Source organism: Bidens hawaiensis, unplaced genomic scaffold (genome assembly GCF_021521415.1).
Source record: "Bidens hawaiensis isolate Kalapana, Puna unplaced genomic scaffold, B.hawaiensis_p1.1 tig00051188_1, whole genome shotgun sequence".
In the NCBI taxonomy this organism is placed as follows: Eukaryota; Viridiplantae; Streptophyta; class Magnoliopsida; order Asterales; family Asteraceae; genus Bidens; species Bidens hawaiensis.
In genome coordinates this window covers 7,405-24,431 of record NW_027499161.1, presented here as the reverse complement: position 1 = coordinate 24,431, position 17,027 = coordinate 7,405, and the positions used below count along the sequence as shown (strand labels likewise).

General features: G+C 31.9%; 1 pseudogene; it reads left to right on the top strand.

The window, feature by feature from the left end:
* Positions 1–425: 425 nt before the first annotated feature.
* LOC143598887 (pectinesterase pseudogene) lies at positions 426–2,181 on the top strand (annotated as a pseudogene).
* Positions 2,182–17,027: the final 14,846 nt, after the last annotated feature.

The window sequence follows — 17,027 nt, the reverse complement described above, 5'->3', positions numbered from 1 at the left end:
ATGCTAAATTTGGCAAGTTACGATTATCTTTAGAAATGCTCTTTTAGTTTCCAAAATAGCGTGGTAACATTCTTGTTTTTACCTATGTCGTTTCGATATAAATTTTATTAACAAATGAGCCGTGCAACGCCTGAATATGTTTACTAGTTTAGTAGTTTTGTTAAAAATTGTTAAGCTTGTATTATTTTTAAAAACTGCAAAACATTACTAATATACATAACTACATATTTCAAAATAAAAAATAAATGATGTTTAGACCTTATGTTCAAATGGCTATAGCTAACTTAAGACTTGGTATTGTTAAGATACAGGCCTTTGCTAATAAAATTTAAACAATCTTATCAAGTTTACAAAATTTTCTTATTACCATGATTTATTTACCTTTTTTTTTTAATTTTAGGTTAGGGAAGTTAGAATACAAGAAAATGGATGTGCAGAAGAACTTCATCTTGTTAGCAATAGGAGTCGTCTTATTAGCAATGGCAGTGAAGGTTTCGATCGCGACAAGCAACAAGGCCGTAGAATCACTTTGCCAACTTACTGATTATAAGAAATCATGTCTAAAAAGTCTTGCACATGTAAACAACACAAATGACCCGAAAAAGCTTGTGAAGATGATTCTTAAATCCGCAATAAAAGAAATTTATAAAGCAATGGATAGTTCATACACTCTACAAGCATTGGCTAAAGATCATAGAACATATATGGCTTTAGCGCAATGCAACGAGGCTCTATATACCTCCATTGACGATATTAAACGATCGATAAAAAAGCTTGATCATCTTGATGCTATAAATGTAGAGGAATATGTTGGTGATGATATTAAAATATGGCTAAGTGGTTTGTTAACGTATCAAGATACATGTCATGACGGGTTCTTGAACACGACAGGTGAAGCGGGCAAGGAGATGAATAAGTTATTAATTTTGGGTTGGGAGCTCATGAGTAATGGGCTCGCAATGGTTAATGATGTTCTTGACACGAGCTTGGATATTATTGATGAGTGGTGGACGAGAGGTGTCGGGCGGATGCTTCTTGATGTTGGTTCGAAATCATGGACGCATAAGTTTGTCATTGTGGCTCAGGATGGCTCAGGGTCGTTTAGTACCATCATGGATGCGGTTCGGACCATTCCTAAAAGGAACAAGAAACCCTTTCTTGTATACATTAAGCAAGGTGTTTACAAGGAGCATGTGGAAATTCCGCGCCATGTTAACTGTGTGGCCTTCGTTGGCGAAGGCCCAACCCGAACCAAGATCACGGGTAGCGTAAGTCATGATGATGGAACTCCGACTTTCAAGACCGCTACCGTTGGTACGTAAGTCAACTTTTGTATATGTCAAAAAAAAATTTAAGTTTTTTTTTTAAATCTGTTTCCTGCTTACCTGCTCCCCTCTCTCTGTTGTAATTGAATCATTTTTGTTCATATATTCAAAACCAGTTTTTTCACTAAATTATATTTATCTTTACTAAACTGAAACAGCGGTAAATGGAGATCGATTCTTCGCAAAAGACATCGGATTCGAGAACACGGCCGGGCCAGAAAGGTATCAAGCTGTGGCCCTACGTGTCTCGGCCGACAAGGCCATATTCCACAACTGTGCAATGGACGGGTACCAAGACACCCTTTACACGCATTCATACCGCCAGTTTTACCGCGGATGCAACATCTCAGGAACCATTGATTTCGTGTCCGGTGACGCTGCAGCCGTCTTCCAAAACTGCAAAATGATTGTCAATAAACCCCTGGCGAATCAAGAGTGCATGGTGACGGCCCAGGGGCGAAAGGACCGGCACTCCAAAGGTGCACTAATCCTTCAAGGCTGCATCATCACAGCTGACCAAGAATTCTTGGTCACTATACCAATGCCTAAATCCTACCTTGGGCGGCCTTGGAAAGTGTTCTCGAGAACCATCATTATGCAGTCGTTTATCGACCGTAACATTGCCCCAGAAGGGTGGTCACCTTGGCCTGGAAAATTTGGTCTTGACACATGTTATTATGCGGAGTTTGATAATAGAGGACCGAGTGCGGACACCGCGCAAAGGGCAATGGGGAAGTGTATCAAGAAGATTAGCCTAGAAGAGGCTGTTAGTTACACCCCAAAGAAATACATTCAAGGAGATTTATGGATCAAGGCAAGTGGTATTCCTTATGATCCTGAACTCATGAATAATTAATGTCATCTAATAAGTTAAGTTTGAACTTCAAGTATTAATTGCATAAGATTTGGCTACCATTGAATTAATTGAACATTTAAATTCTTGTATGAATATCAGGTGATGCATGTATTTTAGAAATTTTAATTTCAATTTTCAGTAGTTTTTTTAGCAAGTGTTAATTTATAAATTATAATATTAAGTTCTTTTGTTAGTTGGCATTTTCAAGTTTTGTTTCTTCACTATTATACAGCTAGAATTAAGTTGATGTATTATTTTCACTCATTTGGAATGAGAGATGCTTAATCGGTGAGACATGAACGTGTCATATGTTACGGATTGCTATCGTGTGTGAATTTATAACACGACATGTATGCTTGGTTTAGTCCAAACGGATTAGAGTTAGTGTAGGGTCATGTTTTTTCTAGAGGAACGTTGTTTGTGTCAACCGTCAGTCTGCTGGTTAATTAAGCATGTTTAACTATTTATCTTTTCTATGTTTTTTAAACCAGACAAAAAGTAAACACAAACTTTACCATTTTCCCTAAATTTAGCATTCAATTTCAAAACATATGTAAAATAGAAACCAAGTTACATTTTATCTTTGATTTTGGCAACCAAATAACATTTTATTACCCATTTGTAGCAACTAATCACCTATTTTTTCTTAAATTGATGATGTGGCATTCTATGTCATTTTGGTGTATGTGTAACATGTATATGCACGCTATTTCGAATGGGAGTTTTTGTAACTTTTCAAATATAATTAGAAAATGTATCATTATTTCAAACTTGTTTAATAGCTTCTTTTACATAATTAATTTAGTTATGTGATGTGGTGGCTGGCATGTCATTAAAAAAACTTGTAAGCTGATTAGTTAACTAAAAGATGGTTGTAAAGTTCATGAAAACTGTAAAACTTGTTTCGACCATTTTGACAAGTTTGGCAGTTATTAATCAGTGAACTTTTGTTATAAATTAGTATTCATTTGACGCGTCACAAGATATAGCATAATTACAAGAATGACGCATTCCTAAATGAATGCATCAAAAGTACCCTCTCTACCTCTCTACTTATAATCTAACTCGTTAAACCTGAGAACATAAGTAGCTTCTTGAATGCACTACATCAAGTGAATAATTCAAATGTTGAACTAATTAAAAATGGAACCCGTGGTGAACAGATTTAAAATGTTCATCTTGTACATCTAAATTCATCCGATAAGAAACCAAAGGCTCAATTGATAAGAGGAAAAGAGAACCATGGGCTAGCCACAGGTTCACCATCTTCATCCTAGATGCCTAAATTATTAAGAATAGGTGCATCCCATAAAGCAAGAGGAGACCCGGTCAAGACAATTGGCTTGAATCATGCAGGGTGGCATGACTAGTATTGTAGTAGGTTAATGTGAGAATTGCGTTGATTCTGTTTGATACTGTGTACTGACAAGTGACAACAGTTAAAACTTGTAACAGATTTATATTGTTTTATTTAAATTTTCTTTCATCTCTTGTAACATACTTAGAGAAAATGATAAAAATCAAACATTTTAATGTCAAAGAAAATTGTGTCTTACTTTAAACTCACATATCAATTGCCAATGTAAATACTAGCAGATACAACATTACAACTATCTTGATTGTTACAATTAATTTTGAAAAAGGCCTTAAAACTCCATTTTACTTTAGGCCCTCAAAAAAGTTGAGTCAAAGCCCTATTCAAAACGGCCTATAAATGTGTGAAATTTGTGAATTACAAAAGGCTATACATGTGTGAAATTTTTGAGTTCTTAAAATAAGGATAAAGTGAATTCCATATTACTTGATACATACCCTGAGCAATTGGTTCCAATAGGCAAACAATAAATGTTTGCTAGACTTGGATGTATATGTCTAAAAGAGAATATAAGTGAAACTTATGAGACAAATTTTAAATCAATAACCAAAAAACATAATTAGAGCATCTTTGAACCATGGGGGCTTATTGACACTCCCTCTCCTCCCTCCCCTATATGCATGTGGCTGGAGTATGAAGAAAAGTCACAAACCGCCACATATGCCTCTTCCATGCATCATTTCCTTCTCACAAAACGATTGTTCTTCCTATATAGATTGTACGTTAGTGCCCATGGACTTCATTCTTTCCTCTATCCTCCATACTGACTATCACTCTACTCGATCTACCAGTTCACCTTAGCCTTCTCTTCTTCAAATCCACATTCGTAATTCGTAAAGGTCAACAAATTACAAACCCTATTGCATATGCTCTTAAAAGTTGGATGTTAAAACGTGTGTAGGGTGCCAGACCATTTTTATGGACAATGGCATTTAGTATATGTGTTTAAAAAATGGACACATGTTAGACCACTTGGATATGGATACTTTGAATGAGACTTGGTAAGATTGTAGGGTCCTGGCCTCCTAGGTTTTAAGTAGGTTGAGCTAAAATTTAAAATGTTTATATATATAAACATCTACGTAATTATCTTAAGTTCTTCAATTGTTAGCATACGTGTTAAAGTTATTCTGTTGTAGATGTGAAATATATTGACGTTAAAGATTATACACTAAAAAAAATTATTTCATAGCCATGACATGTTAGCCTAATGTTACGGTGTTCTTTCCTCTAAAATAAGATGATGACTTCATATCCTTGAAAGTGCAAGATGGAAGAATTTTATATGAAAAAATTGTTATTAAAAAAAACAAACAGATTATTTCGTCATGATAAGGAGCAATTAAGCATAAGCTAAGAACTTCTTGCATCTTTGTTTTATAGAAATTTTGCTTCATCATAATTTACAATATTCAAATCAAGCAAAATCATATAAAAAAAACACTAAGTTTGCATTTAACCATTCCAAGCCCGGAATCGAAGTCAAACAAAGTTAATTCATGCATTTTTCAGGATCACAATATGAAGCAGATAGAAAGAAAGAAATGATAAGATTTTTAACGGAATGGACGCTTGCCCGACTTAAATTATGAAGAACATAAAAATACAAAGCTTCCTATGAATTGTTTCAAGATCAAAGAGAATAAATATCGACTGGGATTGTTGGTATAAATTCAATGCATTAAACATGTAAGTTTTTTGTCTTGTTTGTTAGGGAATAGTTTTCACTGATTCGTCGTTGTTACATAACACCGTCATTCAAAAAAAGAAAGAAAATAAAAGTACATCCACCAATTATCTGTCATTCTAGTGTTACATGGTAAAGATACTTGCCTTTTACCAAAAAAACTAGAGTTCAAATCATAAAATGGTATATAGGCTTATAAACGAACTGAACGTTTGGCGAATCGTTTGTAAACCGTTCAGTGTGAAGTTCATTTATGTTTTTTTAATTTAATAAACAAATGAACATGAACAAAAAATTTGTATTTGTTTAATTAAACGAACGAACATGAACATGTGTTCCGTTCGTTCGTTTATATTCATGAATGTTCATCTATGTTCGCTTATATTTGTTTTTTTATGTTCATTTATGTATTAATAGAAAAAATTCAATTATTATATGGATTTCTAGTTAAAGGTTTTATATTTGTTCATTTAAATGTTTTCATTTATGTTCGTTTATTTTTGTTTGTGTTTATTTACATTTGTTCATATATGTTCATTTATCTTTGTTCAGTCATGTTTGTTTAGATTTTAAACAAACGATTATAAACAAACACAAATATTCATTTTCAAAAAAACAAACATGAACATAAATATTTGTTCAATTAAGTGTTCGTGTTCGTGCTCGTTTAAAGTTATATGAACGAACACGAACATACCCTTCTTAGTGGTCGTTCGATTCGTTTACAGGCTTTCATTATTTACATTGATGAATACATCAGTCTCAATCTCTAGACTGCCAATTTTATTTGTGTTTATTTCCGTTCGTGAACACATTCATTTCGTTAATGAACAAACACGAACATAAAATCTCGTTCGGTAAGTGTTCGTGAACCGTTTGTAAACATTATTTTCTTAACAAACGAACATGAACAAGACCTTGTTCATGTTCGTTCGGTTCATTTACGACCCCTAATGATATATACTATTCTCTTTGTGAAATTTAGAAGTAGAATGTTGATGAATGCGTGAGTTAATGTTGAAAGAAAATTCTTTCATCATCTATTTATTACATCTTCTGCTTATTAAATTCAAGTTACTCAATCTCATAACATCACATGACCAATATAAAATTTTGAATACAATACTCAACATATCCGTTGGAGATATAAAAATGTTTACCCGTGAAAAGGGTAGTTTGTAGGAAATCCGAACGTGAGGGCCATTTATTTCATTCACGACCCCCGAACACGCATCCCCGCATTTAACACCTCCACTCCCAATACCCCATCTCATATAAATATTTTATCACTTGTTATATTAGTTACGTTTCGTACATAAATTACTTGCTATATATTACTAGGGTTTGGATAAAATAAAAATGAAGTTAACGTACTAAACGTGAAAATCAAATAGAGTAATTATATGCATACAAATAGAGTAATTATGTAATTACATCATCGAGTAATTACATAATTACTCTATTTGATTCTCACGTTTAGCACGTTAATTTAATTTGTACGTTAACATTCCCCCATATTACTATAATAATTTTATTTCTTAAAATAAAATTACTTCATTTGTAAGTTGTAACACTAAACTACCGTGAAAATAAAATTTAAATCTATAATTTATATTTTTTAAATTTTTTACTTTGTACCTTCTCATGTATATATGTTATATATGTACATAAAACCTAGTCAATTTACCAACAATTTCTTCATATATAGTTTAATTTTATACGATTTACCTACATATTTACATTTTGAATACATAAAATGGAAAAAGAACAATCAAACCATTTGTTTTCTATTTTGAATATTATGAACGAGGAGTAAGAAACAGTTTGTCATCGGTCCTTCTCCCTTCTTTCCCGTTCAAAAGAAAGAAGACAATCCTTCTCTAACAAAAAAAGCCTATTGACGTTGATGACAATAGTGGCGAGATAGGGTACAAGTGTACAACTAAGCTTGTTTTTAAACGCTAAGGCAAGATAATGCTGAATCCGGTTCGTTCTTACATTTATATCAACGAGGTATGTTTTAATCTGCTTTCATTCACTCCACTTCTGAAAAAAATCATCAATAATATTGATTCATTTAATCTTATATATATATTCAACAAGTTCTAATAAAAAAACATTAATATCTCTAATAAAATTAGTTAAAATGTTTTTTTTAATCTCAAGTACAAAACACACAAAAATCATGTGTATACTAACATGTATTCTTTTGTGTCATTTATTATTTAAATTTTCTTTTTCTCGGGTAACAACTCCCCTCTATTTATCCCTTATTTATTCATTCACCTCTATCACCCTCAAACCTACCATTCGTACTTTATCACACTCACTCACTGACACTTGATCATGAACCCCATTTTCACCATCAACGAACCTCAACATTTTAGTGACTACGGCTTCGACTCTCAATTCGACTATTTCCAGGTCTTTTTTATTTATATTAATATTAATATTCTTGCCTCCTTATCATTAACTTATTAATAATATTATTATTATTTTGATCAGGTGTTGGAAGAAGCCAGAAAACATAAACGTGACAGTACCAGATCCACCATTGACAACCTTCATTTCAAGCTCCAAAAACCCATCTCCAAAGACGACAATAAGAAGATCAAGAAAAGCCGTAAACGCTGGTGGTGGAAGAACGCTTTACATTATCTCAAAACCAAATGCACCAAAAAGTCTTCATCCAATAACAATAATAATATTATTAATCGTCACAACAACGTGCTAGCTACACCGGTGTATTTAGCTGAAAGTAGAAGTGGGTCAGGGTCTGCCACCCCTTACCACCGTAGCTCCACCAGCAGACCGTCGTCTGGACCACTGGCTGGAACAATTACGGATATACCTTATATTAGTTTTAAGGGAACTTAACATGGATCAAAGTCACAAGATCTCAGCTTCTCCCATGCCAATTTACTTGGTTACTTGACTATAGTTAATATAGTTTAATTTGAGAATTAATTTGTGTTTACTTTTAATGCTAAAAAAGAAGTGATGAAAGTGGAGATTGGTGGGAAAATCTGTGTTCCTTTCTGTGTGTTTGGCAGAGGTGAGAGGTTTACTTTGTTGTTGTCAGTTGAACTCATGACCTGACTGAAGTCATGTTGACCAATTTATTGGGAGTGGTGATATGCATGATGGATATATTGTGTTTGCAATTCGTTTTTGTTTGAGGGGGCAACATAGCCCTTCATGTTATCATTACGTACTAAACGGGGTTCGGAACCTTTCTTTATAACGTCCCATTATGATTTATGGCTCTTTTGTTGCTCTATTATATATATATACTAGATGGGTGCCCGTGCGATGCAGCGGGTGTTTGAACCTGTTAATCACGTACAAATATAAGTGTTTATGGTTCGGTTAAAATCTTGAAATCGTTTAAATCGGTCATTGGTTTGACTTCTTTTTCTTTTTTACTTTCGGTTTGTTGGTCGGTTTTAAAATTTTCAAAACGTAGTGAACGGTTGGTTCACGGTTTATATCGGCAACCGGCCATATGAAACCAGAAAAGACTGTAAATTAACCTAATTGCAATATGATTCCTTTTGTAATCTTTGTTGTTATTATTTCACGTCCTAGATCTTTCATTAATATTTACCATTTATGTGGTTAAAATTATCATTTTTTATTTATGATCATCTCAAGTATCATATTATGTTGGTTTTTAATTAAAATTGATGGTATATTTAAATTATTAATTATTTTAAATAAATTTATTATTAAAGTTTAAACTGTGAAACCAAACTGGAACCAGGCCGTTAGTAACGATTCGGTTTCAACTTTCAATGGTTGAGTTTGGTTTTGGACGACAAAAAATCAGTATTAACGGTTGGACTCACAAGTTTAACTTAAAAACCATCAAAACCGATACTGAACACCCCTACGTAACATATTAATTTATTTAAAATGAAAAAAAATTACAACAATATCATATCCAAATTAAAGAGAATAAAATGCTCGTTTTCATGGTGCAATTTGTTTATAAAAATATTAACTTATGAAAAGACTATACTCGTTTAAAAATCATTGGTGGGAAGTTAGTTTACAAGTTAAATTAAAAACATAATATGGTTAAAGATGAGGGACCAAACTTATAAGTTGAATGGATTGTGTTTAAAAGACATGTTTACCCTTACTAACACATGTACCTCATGCTTTAAGTGTTGTAAATTACTTAAAAATGGGTGTCTTAATTTGCCCTTGTTTGGTGTATGATATATATATATAGGGGAGAGTTATTTTGAGAACCTTGATTAGTTGTAAGAACTTTAAAAACTCAATTTTGGATCACACATTTAATTAAATGATATGAAATATGTGGCTGAGATTAAATGTAATTAAAAAATGAATCAAAAGAGAGAATACGCATTTTTTATGATTACACAAGTTTAAATGTTAGTTACACATGTGTAAAAAGTCGATTCGGTGTGTAAAAAAATACTGTAATTTTTTGTACATTACTTACACTTACGTATTACACATCTGTAAAAAAATATTCAAAATTTTTTTTTGTTACGTTAAGTTCTTTCGAGTTCTTAAATCAAAGAGGTTCTCAAAAGAACTCAATCATATATATATGTATGTATATGTATGTATGTGAAAGAGAGAGAGAAAAGATGCAGCTGCAGCCCCCTTAAGATGCCCACAACGGAGGGTCTTAGGGTAGGATGTGCATACACTCGGCTCATTTGACGGAATTTCTGTGTTTAACCGGTAAGTAGGTTTTGGGATAATTTATAAATCGAGCGGGCCATGTAAATTTGTTTGTAAGACATTAATAATGATTGAACGCTTTAAGACGAAAATGGGTCGATCGGTTTAATATCTAAACGGTGTGGTTTGTCAGCTTAACGGTTCAGTACGGTCTGAAACTTGAGACCTACTGTGCAAACCGAGAGAGACGTTCAACTTTTAATATTTCTATTTTTTATCTTTAGGTTATGTAGATAAGTATATGTATTATAATAACAACCATTTTTATCATGTAAACATTTTCATATCAACTAATGATTAACAAAAATTGGAGAATCTCATGTTATCACTTCTCAGAACCGTGGTTAATAGTTCAATCAGGTTTTCATCTAAATTTGTTAAATTGATCAAACCCAAACACATATAGAGAATAAACATTTAGGGTCTTTTTGGTATGAGGTAATGGAATAAATGAAGGAATGGAATGAACGTGGTAATGGAATGGGGAAAGGAATGATGAATTATTACAATTTCATTGTCATGTTTGGTTACCATATAAGAATGAAATGATTCTTCATTTTATTATTATTATTATTATAATTATTCACCAATGATAATAATTATTATCATTAGTGAATATTGTTATTAGTAAAAATACTAATAATACTCGTAAAAGTGTTGAATAATAATAATTAATAATATTATTATTCATAATAACTAGTTTTTAAGAATTGCGCCTTACAACGAGATTATTTAACCAAATAAGCATACTCGTAAAAACGTTAAATCACACGTGTACGTTGTGAAATGTTAACTTCTCAAAAATTTAAATATAATAATAGTTATATTATAATATGCAAACTCATAATAATATATTATTATAATAATATTGATAATATACAATAACTATAATATAAATAAATAATTATAATATAATATTAATATAATAAAAATAATAGAGATTGTTGTTATTATTATTATTATTATTATTATTATTCCATTCCTTGTAGAAATGAAAAAAAACACCCCCTCTTAAAGAAATGAAAATTCTATAAATGGCAGGAGTTTCATTTCTTAAGGAATAATCCATTTCATTAGCACATGACAATCAAACATGCTTTAATTCATTCCGTTGAAATGATTCATTCTTCCACCTTTTATTCCATCATGCCAAACACTACCTTAATGTCACTTTTATTTTTATTTAATGATGACACTAAATGTCATGGAGTTTTCTTTGCATATCATTAAGGCAATGTGTGGTAGGGTTTGAGCTTGGGCGAAATGGGGCGAGGAGGGGCACGAACACCGCCCCACCCCTACCCCCCGGTGATAAGTGGGCGAAAATGGGCGGGGACGGGGTGTTATTGTCGCCCAAGTTGTTTAAAAACAATAATATTTTAATAATTTGACTGTTTGGCAACGGTCAACAATAAAAAAAATTTTAATTAAAACAATACTTTTATATATCTATATAAACATAAACATTCTTCTCCATTTCATATTCTTCTTCTCCATTTCACATCTATATAAACATACACCTTTTTCAAAAAATCTAGCAAAATGAATCCTAGAAACAACCCGAACCAACCGAATTCCGTGGAACTCACCGCTACCATGAGAGAAATCATCAAAAAACACGAAAAGTGTGTCGAGGAACTCAACGATGCCATGAGAGAAACCAACAAACAACACGAAAAGATTTCCGCTATGTTGAAATTGCGGGAAATGAGTGAAGAATACGGATCCCTCAAAGTGGCCGAGTTACACGAAGAGGCTGCATTATTGCAACGACAACGAATTCAAAAAATGCGCGAATATTATGGATATTAGTATTTTTTTTTAGTTATGTATTTTTTGTAATTTTTAGTTATATATTTTTTAAGTTATGTATTTTTTTTGTATTTCTTTTTAATTTTAATGCATTTTTATTTAATTATTTAAATAAATCGATTTTTATTTGTTTAGTTTAATTATAAAAAGAAAATAATAAAAAAAGATACTATGTGTTCAATTTGTAGCCCATATACCATTACATCCAAAAAATAAATTCCCACTCCTTGCTGACTGGGCGCCACGTGTCACAATTAACCCTTATTTGTAACCCATCCACAATGTATAGCCTAATAGTTTGACTTATTACAATTGAATGTAAGTTGTAACTTTGAGTTGTATTTGATTTTATTGAATGAGGTGAATGTGCTAAACTGTAAAATGCTCCTCTATTTTTTAATTATATGCTATTTACATAAATTTATTAACATTTATATTGTTATTGAATTAATTTATGTGTAATCATATTTAATAGATTACTTTTTATTTTATTCATCTTTAATCTTTTTCATTAGTATATTATATTTTATTTTAATAAAGTTTTTTTAACGGTTAGTTTGGATCACTGACAGACCACTGGCCCACCTGCTCATCTCTATTCCTCCTAAAGACCAACATTATAAGGAAACCCACCATAGATAAGAAAACTTCCTAGCCTAACTTAAAACCCTCTATCTTTTATTTATTTTTTATTTATTTTGTCACATGACATAAACCCAAAAACTTTCTTTTTTAAATTAAAGGTTTTGAGTGTATCACCTCAACCATTTTTGCTATGGATTATGGATTATTTAATAGTTAAGAATAGTGAAATTCAAACAACCGCATTTCACGATGCCTTCTTTTTTTGGCAAACTTCATATTTGTTCGACCATGTCGGTAGATCATCATTCTTAAATTTTAATAATTCTTTATAGCCTTTATTCAAATATAAGTATTTACTTGTAGAGTAATGTAAAATAAATTCTAAAAAATAGTATAGATATCCGATGCATCATCAAGGACACTCCCCTGTGATTTTTTGTATAGTACTATTACATTGTAAAATCATGACCGACACTGTTAGATTATAGTGATAGTTGTCGCACCACAACCTACGGTGAAAATGCCGGGGCGTGAACTGATTGTCACAGCTCACAAGGTTATATAATGCGACAATATTTAATTAATTTATTTATTATCAAACATATTCATATACAACAAAAATAAAGAAAATTATAAATACAAAACCAACTATTCTTGTATATGTTTTATCCTAAAGTCATCTCTATGTGAGCTTCAGTTCGATAAACAATCCAAATCTATAACCTGCAAATGCGTACAAAATATATGTTTGTCAACAACACATGTTGAGTGAGCAGATCACCAGTTTTGACACAGACAAAAATGGTAATAATATATAATGATATAAGTGAATAAAAAATAGGCAAAACTATTATCTGTGAGTATAAACAATTAAACCATAACACATACATAAACAATCAACCATAAAGAAAGGGTTAAACCGTTGCCATGCGAATGGGCATTGGTTACCAAAAATGAGGTGTCGGTGAAACCATTGCCAATGCGATCGGGCTCCGGCCACTACAACGGTCGTATGATCATACTATAATGAGATTATGTTGGACCTCTCCGAATGCGATTCAAGTAAGCAAGTAAGCAAATAGCAAGTAACATGCAATCATTCAATTGATACACAACACAAAGGTCACAGTTTGCATTTGAGAAACAATAATATAAATAATATGATAAATGGTACGCAAGTGTCCCCAAAACATTTGAAAACGCGTAAAATAGGGGAGTAATTACTCACCTGATCAGATTAACGAAATACAAATGAAGATGATTAGAAAAGTAAACCCTTCGGGATATACCACCAATGATTCCAAATTAAGTAATATAATATTATGAATTAATTAATAATGAGATAACACGAATAATGAATTAAAGTGCCGAAGTGATTTATGGTTTGGGAATATAATGTTTATTAATTTGAACGATTGATCTCTACGGATTATTTGTTATTACGAAAACAATATTAGTAGTTATCATTTAATTAAGAGAATCGTTTGTTTATCATATAATCGAATTTACGAATAATCCATTAAATAAATATGAGTTGAAATAATAAACGCTTAAAAACTAATTATAATAAAATTTATATTTTAGAATCTTTACGAAACCCATTATTAAAAATATAGTTAATTTGTCTTAACACGTTAATAAAGTTTTGTTATATTTTCGCTTAAAAAGAATAACACACATATATGTATATATAAAATAAGTTGTAACAAAGCGATTAATGACGAGAAAAAGTCAATAATGACGTTCGGGTTTATTAAGTAAAGTTCGTTTTATTATTAGTATATTTTTATAATACACACACACATACACACACACACACACTAAAACCTTGTAACGAGATTAGTTTACACGAAACGCTAACTTATGATGTCGGTTTAGATAAAATAATGTTTATTTGACATTGGTATTGATTAAAATAATTTAATTAACAATTATAAAAAAAACAACATTTATAAAATAAAAATGCGCTGGCCAGGGCTTGAACCCGGGCCTAGCCGGCTCACAGCAGACTAATACACACACAACGAACCAGTTGAGCCATGTGGTATGTTGTTCAAAGAATAAGAATAATATTTTAAATAAGATAACCCAGATTAACCCCCAAATTGCATAAACCCTAAATCATAAATTGATCAATCCTGTTAATGATTTATAAATTAAACTTAGGGTGAATGAAATACTAATTAAAACGACTATACAACATAGTTTAATTACCAGATACGCGAATGGATTGATGGTGAACAGCTACCCAACAGCGACGGCCAAGAACACATCAAAAGGGGGGTATATACGGCTACGATAACAAAATTAAATACAGGGGTTTCATTTGCGAGGTTATAAGGATGATGTTTTCCAGATTAATTGTATTATGGTGATGATTACAGTGTATAATGATGAACGGGTTTGGACGGGAAAGGAATTAGTCAAATACGCGTTAAATTGATCGAGTTTCCAAATTCATAACGTCGGTGAGTCGTATATGGTTAAAGCAAAACAAACGGGTCCTCGGGTTTGGTTCCTGGATTATGGATACGGGTTGGAAAAATGGGTTATTAGGTTAATTAATAATATATATTAACAGATGTTGCAAATTGGTCCTTGAACTTTAAGGTTGGAAACACAATTGGTTAGAACTCAAGTTCAGGGTGTAAATTGTATATAATTGAAAGTTCTTTTGAATAATAATAATAATAATAATAATAATAATAATAATAATAATAATAATAATAAAATAAAATATTATTAACTCGTAAACGAATGTTTTGTTAATTAATTACCCGGAAACGAAAATGGGTCGGATATTGGATATTATATTATTGTCGGAAAACCGGAGTTGTTACAATAGTCGACTGAGAAAATTTCGGACACTTGTGAGGAAATTTTGTGGATCTGTCATAACACATCATATGTATGAGAATAAATTTTAAGGGGAGGGTAATTGCATCAAATGAATTACATCCTTTCTTGTATTAACATAAGTAAAACCGAACGTACTATGCAAATAGTTTAGACTCGTTATATTGTGGAAGTACAATCACACACGTACAATCCAATTACTTCACCCACACATATATATGATAGTTGGACACGCTATTGTAAATGACAAGACCCGCTAATTTAACATGTCTAAAGTCTAAACACATCATTGTAGTTTATGTTTTTGTATGATCTTAAATCAAGAAGTCCCCACAACTTCGCCGTTGTAATTAATGATGTGTAGGATTTTAAATACTGATCTTGTATTGCCACTGCCTCCTCCTCTATTGCTGCCAACTCAAACATTGACACCACCACCGTTGCTGTCCTTCGTTGTTAGTAGCGGACATAAAAAGAAATATAGTGCTTGGGGCCTTATTTTTTATACTTCTTTTACTTTCTAAAAACAACCCTTATTAAAGCGGTCAGTTTTGACCGGGCATAAATTGATATATGTTTTTAGAAATGTTGTTTTCACCTGAACTCGTTTTGATTAGAATTCATTTAACTTGTATGGTATTCACCTGTTACCAACTTTTCCGCATGGCTTACGCTCAATCATAACTTGATGGACTGCCATAATATTTCCACAGCCAATTAACCTTAATTCGTAATTTGCTCTTACCATAATAAAGAAATAAAAATTAACCAAATACAAGGGTGATAACCGACAACCGAGGCTAATATGAACAAACACCACATGTTACCTTTGATTCTGGTGTTGGACAAATCTTGTCAATTTTGTCCCACTGAGTCCCGCATTGGGCCCTTTAGCAGCGTACTTCATTCTTTAGATCTCGTGATCAATAACATTCAATTTTCTGCATTTTAAGTTTTGTAAATTATATTTTATTGTTAGTAAAGCACATTCATTTAGTTTTTACTAGAGAGTAGTTACTATGCATTTATCATGTAGTAGGTAACTAGGTACTAGGTAGTTTATATTATTTTTGGTGTTCCCTGTCTCGTTTACATTATATAATATATAAGAAAATTTAAGAGGGTGTACAATTTGCTTTTAACGGTGGTTAGGTTAAACCAACAATTTTTTTTTGTCAATGTAAACCGAAGCAAACAGTCAGAATTCTAATTAAATTGAAATCAAACCATAGAAGTTTTAAATAAAGATGCATAAAATATGATCATAATAATGAATTGATAATGTTCCTTCGATGAAAATCTATAGTATTGTATTATTAATCAAAAACCCAATTATACGTATAACATAAATTACTAAAGTTCTGAAATAAAATATAAGAATTCACACGACCCCTGTCTTATGGTTCGGTCTTGTTTTTTATCCAAACAACTTTGAGTATGAAGCATAAATCAAACCACTTGAAACGGTTTGAGAAATCGTAAACAAACAATCGAAAAAGAAGTTAAAAAAAACAACCGCAAAACTAAATCGAAGACCACTTTAGACGGTTTCCTAATATCGCGCCTAACCATGAACACTGTTGGTAATCAAAGGCACAAAATTGTTTTTGTATTAAAGGGATTAAACCACCACATCTTACAACGACACTTAAAATACCTATTTATACTAAAACATACTACTTGAAAACTGCAAAAACCTGCTCTTACAACTTGCACAAGTTGCTACTAGGGGTGCAAACGAGTCGAGCCGAGCCCGAGCTTGACTAGGCTCGAGCTTGGCTCGTTTAACTTACACAGAGCTCGAGCTCG